Source organism: Populus euphratica, unplaced genomic scaffold (assembly GCF_000495115.2).
Source record: "Populus euphratica unplaced genomic scaffold, PopEup_1.0 scaffold653.1, whole genome shotgun sequence".
NCBI classification, from domain to species: Eukaryota; Viridiplantae; Streptophyta; class Magnoliopsida; order Malpighiales; family Salicaceae; genus Populus; species Populus euphratica.
In genome coordinates, this window is record NW_011500531.1 from 118,516 (window position 1) to 127,678 (window position 9,163).

A 9,163-nucleotide genomic window follows, 5' to 3' on the forward strand; every position below is an offset into this window, starting at 1 on the left:
AAATCACTTACACGTATAGAATTTAAAGGCATTTGATCACATTGTAATAATATCTATTCTTTGAAAATGTTCGCATATCTTATAAAAGTTTTTTCAATAGGAAGATCCTAATTTGGTGTCTACACAATGGGTGCCAAAACTACTCTCTTCTTAAGCTCATTAAATGTTTAATTACAATCATTATCAAACATAAAATTTGCATTGTTTACAATTAATTTGCATAATGGTCATGCTTTTTTTTAGAAGTCCTTGATAAATCTCCGATAGAAACCTACATGTTTTAGAAAAGAATATACTTCCCGCACACTACATGCCCTAAAATTATTTTTTTTCAACCATAAAATATTAATTTTTATAATTCAAAACAAGATTAGTTTCTACGCATCTTTTCAAACTAAGAGTTAATTTTTCAAGACGCATCAAAATAATTACTATAAATAGTTAAATCATTCATGGAATACTACATGATTCTTTTCACGTAGCCTCAAAATATATTCATCGTGCATCTTTGAAAATTAGTTGGTGTATTGCATAAATCAAAAGGAATTCTCTTTATATATCAGAATACAAAAAAAGCAAGTGAAAGTAGTCATTTTTTGATCTCCGAGTGCAATAACAATTTGATTATAATCACTTTACCCATAAAAAAAAAAAAGAAGCAATAATGAGACTTACTTGACAATCTCTTAAGCATTTCATCCATGAGAGGTAATGGAAAGTGATTTTACACTAGTAAGCTAAACTAAACAAAAACACAAGCTTGATTCAAGCAAATGAGGATTAATCTTGATAATAACGTCAAAATTTGACTAGGATCAAAATCATGCAAATTATTATGATTAAAATTGACTATTTGTAGTATCAAAAGTAAGGGTTTCATCCTACAAAAATACAATTATTAGAATTTAATTACTCAATCAAAACAAGTCATGCAATTTTAGATGAAAGAAAACCAAGTGAAGATGCAATAAATAGACTAATATGCAATTTTAATAATAAATAATTAAAAATGAGGTTTGTTTATGATCTAAACTAATTAAGAACAACTTAGAAAGATAATAAAAATAAATAGCAAATCAACAAAATATAAAAAAAAATATAGAGAAAAAATTCTTATATATATATAGAAAGTATTTCTCAAGAATGATTAAACATCAATAATTATATTTAGATATATTTTATAATATGATTTGTGATAATAAATAAATAAACCATTAAAAACAATAATTGTTTTCTACCTATCTTTAGTTATTATTTAATCTAGTATTCATACATCAATTAACCCTAATCACATAATAAATCTCATTAAACATGTAAGATTTAATGATGTGATAACATTATGATCAAGATAGGTTCAATTCATTCATGATAATTAAACATGGATGAGAAATTAATTTAATTGGGGCTTATCTTATCCAACTATTGAATAACACTGGTTTAAAAATTATGTACTTCTTGCTATTTAGGTTAATTAATCATAACTCCAATATAAACTAGTAAACTAGTAATATATTCAAAACTAAAAACATATATTGAGCATCATATAGAATTCCAGTCATTAATTATCAACTTTAATTATAGAAAATATGTAAGATATTAATGTATCACAAATAGATTTTGAATAATTTTAAACATAAATCCTAATGATAATTTAAGATTCAAGAGTAGTAACCTCTTAAAATTGAAAACCAAGCTTGCATAGAATTCATGGTCGTTGCAAATTTAAAAAAAAAAGAAAAAGATGAAAATAATAATAAAAATTCTAGCCACAATAAAATCCACCTTCTTTCCTTCGAGCATGTTCCTCCATTTTCTTTTAGAATTAGGGTCGGTTTTCTAGAGAATTGAGGAGGTGGAGAAGTTTTCTAATTAATAGCTAATTTCTAATAATCTAACCTTCATAACTTATATATTGACTTTGTCATTATAAAGAAGTTTCTTAGTCATATAAGACCCTTTCCACAACATTAATGAGTTTTTATATCATTATCCCAACATAAATAGATGGGCTACTCTTGTTTTAGTTTGTTAGCAGATTTTAATCATAATTTCAAACACATTTTATCTCTCATGTGGATGAGTTATTGGACCTACTATATATAAATAAAAAGTTTAAGATGTCTAGTTTTCAACCCAACTGTAATCACAAAAAAAATTCCATATATAGCATTAGATATAGTCAAAAGTGTATAAGAAGGTCTAGTTTGATAGGTTTACAAATCTTAACCTAGAGTTATGCCACATCTTCACATAATATTCTCTGCACCTTTATACACTTTATTTATGCTTTGAAAAATTCCAATCCCATTAGGATTTTTATTCAAGTTGGATTCCTAATGCAATTAGAATATGCACATTTTAGCTCTGATGACTTGTTTAGATATGCTATTTCTAGTGTTTTGCTTCTAATTATGCTAAAAGTGTAATTAGAATATGCATATTTAGCTCAAATGACTTGTTCGATGTGCTATTTCTATTATTTTGCTTTTAATTATACTAAAAGTGTTTTATTTAGCTCTTTTATACACTTTATATTTTCATAACACTGTTAAGCACAAAATAAGGTAAGTAAGCTATTTTAAAACGTAAAAAAAAAAATGTATAAAAGATTAAGAGTAAGGTACTAAAAGATAAAATAATATGAGTGTGTTAAGAGGCTAGAATTATAGGTTATGATTAATTGAGTTGGAATTTAAGGATTGGTTTTTAGGATTCAATTGGTTGTAATTGAGGGGCTTGAATGCAAAATATTTGGAATTAAAGTTTGATTACTTTTATATGATTTTGGAATTGAATTTGGTTGAAATTATGCTCAAGAGGATAAGATGAATACTATAAAGTCAAAACTATGTTGTTTTTGGAAAATTTAATCAAGTCCTGAAATTTTAATGATTTTTTCCTGGTAACCTCTATTTTTTAGATTTTCAATTATCATTCAATTAGGGTTTTAATTTGTATTTTCTTTTGAATTTCATCTTTAATTGAACTTTCTAATTTGGCTTTATTCTTTAGTTTAGTCCTTCTTCCTTCTATTCTTTTAATTAAAGCTAAATTAAATAGTTTTTCCTTAATTACTTTTCAATTAAGTCCCAATCACATTCCAAATCATTCTTGAATTTTTTTACCTTTTTCAGCTCAATCCTTAACTTGATAAGCACAAATATTTGTCTAATTTCCCCTTAATTGTATTTTTTTTGTTCCTTATATATATGTGTCTGTGCGTGTGCATTGTTACACTTGAGGATGATCTTAAGATTTGGTCACCGGTTTCCAACCAATATACTTAATTTTTAAAGTAGAATATCAAACATAGAGCATATAAATTTTTAACTTGAATTGAAAAAAAAAATGAGACTATCCTCTATCAAACATAGAGCATGTTTAAGTTTACAAAAATTTAAATAAAATATAAGTAAAAGATATATTGAAAGAAAGATTTAAAGGAACCTTACTTAAAATTTATATTGAAATTAATACAAGAAATATTGATCGTAGAGGTTCAGATCTCAGAAGTATGAATCTTCTTTTAGGATAAAAGATGATTATACAAAAGGTTATAGAGAATATTTGAATATGTTATAAGAGGATAAGTAGTTGATGTCTTATACTGAGAAACTCTTTTATCTAGTTCTGCTTTTAAAGCATGGGAGGAGTCTTTTTATAGAGACAGATCAAGACTGTCTTCTTTGAAAATTTTACAAAGTAGATGATTTATTTTTTGAAAAGTTGAAAATGTTGTCTACGAATTAAAAAGTTGTTTATCATTTATGAAAGTGAGAGATTAACTTTTTAAAAAGTTAAAATGGTAGCTAATTGTCTTAACTGACATGACCAAAAGATTGATGTCTTCTCCCAAGTGTAGGAGTGTCGAAGTAATAAATAACCCAGCAAGACCGGGATCGAACTACAGGGAGTCTAATTGTATAAATTATAAATAACAACAAGAATAGTAATAGTAATAATACTCATACTAATAATAATAATAATAATCATCATAATAATAATAATAGTATAGTAGTAGCAGCAGCAGCAGTAGTAGTAGTAGTAGTAATAATAATAATAATAGTATAGTAGTAGCAGTAGTAATAGTAATACTAATAATAATAATAGAAGAAGAACAAGTTGATGAGAACTTTGAGATGGAAGATCAATATAAGGATTAAACAATGATAACAACAAATGTTAAGATTAGAGGATCCACTAATGGTATTTAAAACAAGTATAGTATAAACTCTTATTACTCAAATAAAAATCATACATAAAGAAGGTTTTAATCAGATCATAAGTTGTTAACATGATTACATTAGTTATCTTATTCGAATAATGTTAATACTTGTAAATATTGTCAAGTATTCATGATTATAACTTATATTAATAACAAATTAAGTTCCTTTCATAGCACAGGTGTAAGTTATACCATACGGTTAGCCTATAAAAGTGTCAAGTATTTGTTTTATCAAGTGTTATACAACATGCTTCAACAAGAAAAATGAATTACATGCTTCAACAGGTTGTGTGTCCATGACAATAAAACCTATAGGATAAATGAATTTATCGACTTGTACTAAAACATCTTCAACTATTTCTCTAAGCACTTTTACATATCTATAAGTAAGAAAGAGAATTACAGAAGTTAGTTTTAACTCACCTAGATTGAGACTTTGAAAAACTAAATATGAAAGTAAATTCACACTAGCTCCAAGATCAAATAAGGCTCTTTTAATTTTACGTTCTCCAATAAAGTAATAAAATTATAGGACAACCAGGGTCTTTATATTTCAAAGCATTATTGTTGTGAAAAATGGCACTTACTTGTTTGGCTAAAAAAGCTTTCTTTTTCACATTCAGTTTTATCTTCACAGTGCACTGATCTTTTAAAAATTTAGCATAAGAAGGAACTTAGCATCTAACAAAGGTAGATTGATCCTTACATGTTTGAAAGTTTCAAAGATTTTAGAGTTATAATTAACTTTCCTTTGTTTGGTCATGGCATGAGAAAATGGAAGTGCTGGAAGGGAATTAGTTTTTTCTTTCCAATATTTAGATTCAACCCCTTCCTTACCCTTAGAGATTGACTCATCATCTTTCTCATAAGGTTCAAGAATGGATTTTTCGATAACCTTACCACTACGAAGAGTAGTAACTAATTTGACTTAATCTATGTGTTAGCTTTCAGAACTATTTGCAGTTGCATTATATTGCCTCTTGGGATTTTATTATGGTTGAGATGCAAACTTACCTTTTGTTGCGATGTCGTGGTCGCACAAATTAATTACCCTAGCTTAAAACACAACACACAAGATAGTATGTGAGAGTAATAAATCAATAAAGACATTACCATGGGGAACGGTTTGTAAAGCTTGTAAGGCCAATACTGATTCGTGCATGTTTTGGGGAACACATATGTGCCTCTCCATCTCTTCTATCTTGGTGAAATCATAGCCATAGCTCAAAGCTATGCTTAATCCATCTTCGCAATCAAAATCACAAACTTGCTACACACACTTATCAATCTGGTTATAGCATGTGATAGAATAAACATTGCTATAAGGATATTTCATTGCATCATGAAAATTGAATTCAATTTTTTCATCTCCTACCTCCATAGACAAGGTATCCTTACCACAATCAATCTTTGTGTTGGCAGTTTTCAAGAATGGTCTTCCAAATAATATAGGAGTGCTGGTTGATGAATCACAAGAATCATGTTCCATATCAAGAATATAAAAGTCACATGGAATAACCAAAGTATCAATCTTGACTAGGACATCCTCTATCACACCAAGTGGGTAAACCAAACTACGATCCGCAAGTTGTATTACAATGCTAGTTTTATGCAAAGGCTCAAGACTAAGAGAATCATAAACATGTTTGGGCATAACACTAATGGATGCACCTAAATCACACAAGGCCCTCTTGAAACTAGCATTACCAATAACACATGGGATAGTAAACGCACCTGGGTCCTTTTGCTTCAAAGGCATATTCTTTTGAACAACAGCAGACAGAACTTCACCCATACTTACCATTTCATGACCTTTCAATTTGAAAGCTCTCTTGGTAGTACACAACTCCTTCAAAAATTTAGCATACTTGGGAATTTGCTTGATAGCATCAAGTAAAGGAATGTTGAGTTCTACTTTTTTGAAAATCTCTAAAATCTCTTTTTCTTTGTCCTCTTTCTTTGACCTAGAAGAACTCACAGGAAAGGGTGGAATTGCTTTAAAAATGGAATTCATTGAGTGAGGAGTTACCTTTGGAGTGTTGGTCGATGTTTTAGTTTGTGAAGGAGGATGATGTTCCTTCTTTGTACTCAATTCAGTTTTTATCTCTTCTTCTTCCTCCATCTCAATTTGTTTTGACCTTTTCTCTTCAAGTTCTTTCCCACTTCTCAGCATGATTGCACTAACATTCTCTTTTGGATTCAATGCTTGGGAGGGCAATTTTCCATTCATTTGTGCCTCCAATTTACCTACACTTGAAGCTACTTGCCCCATTTGCTTCTCCAAGTTGTGAATACTTGACCTTGTTTCCTGTTGAAAAGACATGACATTTTGTTGCAAGGTAACAGTATTAGAAGCCAAAGTTTTCATCATCTCACGAAGATCATCATTGGATGACGACCCCGTAACATTGGAGTTTGTGAATGGAGGGGGTTGTCTTGCTTGATAATTCTGTTGGGGCTGAAATCCATAGGGATGGAATGTCGGCCTTGATTGCCTTGTTAGGATGGGTTGCCATAGCGTAAGTTGGGATGATCTCTCCATCCGGGATTGTACGTGTTGGAAAAAGGATCATATTTACGCTGGGGCTGTCCGTTGAATGCTCCATCAATTGCATGAGCTTGTTCAATGTAATCTTCTTGCATTGTTGGGCACATATCCGAAGCATGTCCTTGTAAGGAGCATATGCTACAAACTTTCACCTGCTGCACATTTCCACAAGCCAAAGAACGCACAAGAGAAGTAAGATCATTAACTTTATTTTCAAGGTTAGAAATACTTACCTCATTTACTCGTTTGTTGGAGAAGTCTCCACGAGTGCCAAAGTATTTTGAGTTAGCTGCCATGTTTGAGATCAATTGGCGTGCAGCCTCAAGTGTCTTATCCACCAATGCGCCTCCACTTGCAGCATCAATGATACTACGGTCAGTAGGCATCAATCCTTCATAAAAATATTGAATGAGCAGTTGATCGGGTATTTGATGATGAGGGCATTGAATGCATAGTTGCTCAAATCTTTCCCAATACTCGGAGAGTGTCTCTCCATGAGATTGTCGAATCCCACATATTTCTTTCCTTATGTTGGCAACTCGAGATGCTGGGAAATACTTCTCAAGGAAAATCTTTTTCATGGCATTCCAAGTTCCAATAGATCCTAGGAGAATAGAGAAAAGCCATGCCTTTGCTGGCCCTTTTAAAGAGAAAGGAAAAGCTTTCAACTTAACTTGTTCTTCATCAACTCCATTCGGTTTCATGCCAACACAAACCATATGGAACTCCTTGAGATGAGTATGAGGATCTTCTCCTGCAAGACCATTAAATGTTGGTAACAAATGTATAAAACCAGATTTGAGCTCAAAGTTTACATTATTGTCAATGTTTATGCATAGTGGCTGATTTTCCACGTTAGGAGCAGCAAGCTCCTTGAGTGTTTGTTGTCGTACAATAGCCATGGTGTTGAGGCGAGCTTCTTTGCGTAACCTGCGTAAAGTTTTTTCTATTTCGAGATCCAACTGCACTTGAATTTGATTAGTAGAACGGGTTACTGGCATAAATCATCAAGAAAACTCAAAAGAAACCAATCACACAAGAGACCGAAAACAATGCAAATTGTACGAAACTCCTACGCTAGAAAACTAAAACTACCTAAAACCCTTAGAAAAAAGTGGAATTTGGCCACAATAGGGTGGGGCTAGTCTACTAGTTTTGTTCAGAACGTCGTTTTCCTTCAGGAAAAGAAAAGCTGAAACCTAATTCCACAAACAATTCTGTTTTGAACAATACCGCCACCGCAAATAAACAGTACCGCCGCAAGAAAAAAATTCTGTTTCTCTTTTTTTTTTCAGAAATATAAATAAAAAATCACAGCAACTAAAAATAACAGTATAAGCACAAGAATCAACTAAAATTACTTCCCCGGCAACGGCGCCAAAATTTGTTGCGATGTCGTGGTCGCACAAATTAATTACCCTAGCTTAAAACACAACACACAAGATAGTATAGAGCAACCAAGGGGTCGATCCCACAAGGAAGATTTAGTTCATATTTTTATGCTATACGTTATGCAATTGGGGGTTTTGATTTGTGATGATCTAAACTATGGAAGAAATTAAACTAGCAAACAAAATCAATTGAAATCGAAATTTATCAAGAAAAAAAACCTTGGTTGCAAGCACACATCCACCAACAGAAATTAGAACCGATCCTTGAAACAAAACTACAATTTATATTCTGAATTTTTATCTTTTCTTAATGTTGGTTAATTAACGGATCCGCCGTATAATTAACCCTAACCAACAAATAATCACAATGTCCGCATTAATGATTTAGTTCAATGGCAGCCCTAAGAACTAGATATTTGAGTGTTTTCCCTAAGTTTAATAATGTAGTTCCGCCACAATTATCAAGCTTAGTTGCTTCACAAGTTCATACATCACAACTCCGGTTTTGATATCAAACTTAGCAATAAATTGTTCACAATAATAACTTAGAGTTCCGCTCTAGCAATTATCAACAACAATCATAGAAAATATACATAGGAAAACAACCATACTTATTCATAATATAAACTGAAAATAAAAGGAAGAATAAATCTCACGGTTCTTGAAATCCGAAGGTTTGTTGTGTCCTTGCAACCAAGAAAAGAGCTTAGCCTTGCATAACCATTGAACAACTACTCTTAAAGAATGAAGAGAGCAAGATTTTTTGGGTTTGTAGAGAAGAGAATTTGTGTTTCTTCACTTCTGGATGCTGCCCCCCTTCTCTCCTCTCTCTCTTTCTTTTTATATGCTAAGAAACCCTAGTTCCTAATTTACAAAGTAGTCCTCCCTTAAGTTGACAATTGACATTTAAGTACTTCTATAACTATTTTCCCTAAAAAAGAGAAATAGCCTTGCATGAAATCTTCAAACTCTGACTTAGAGAAGCTAAATTGCTGATAT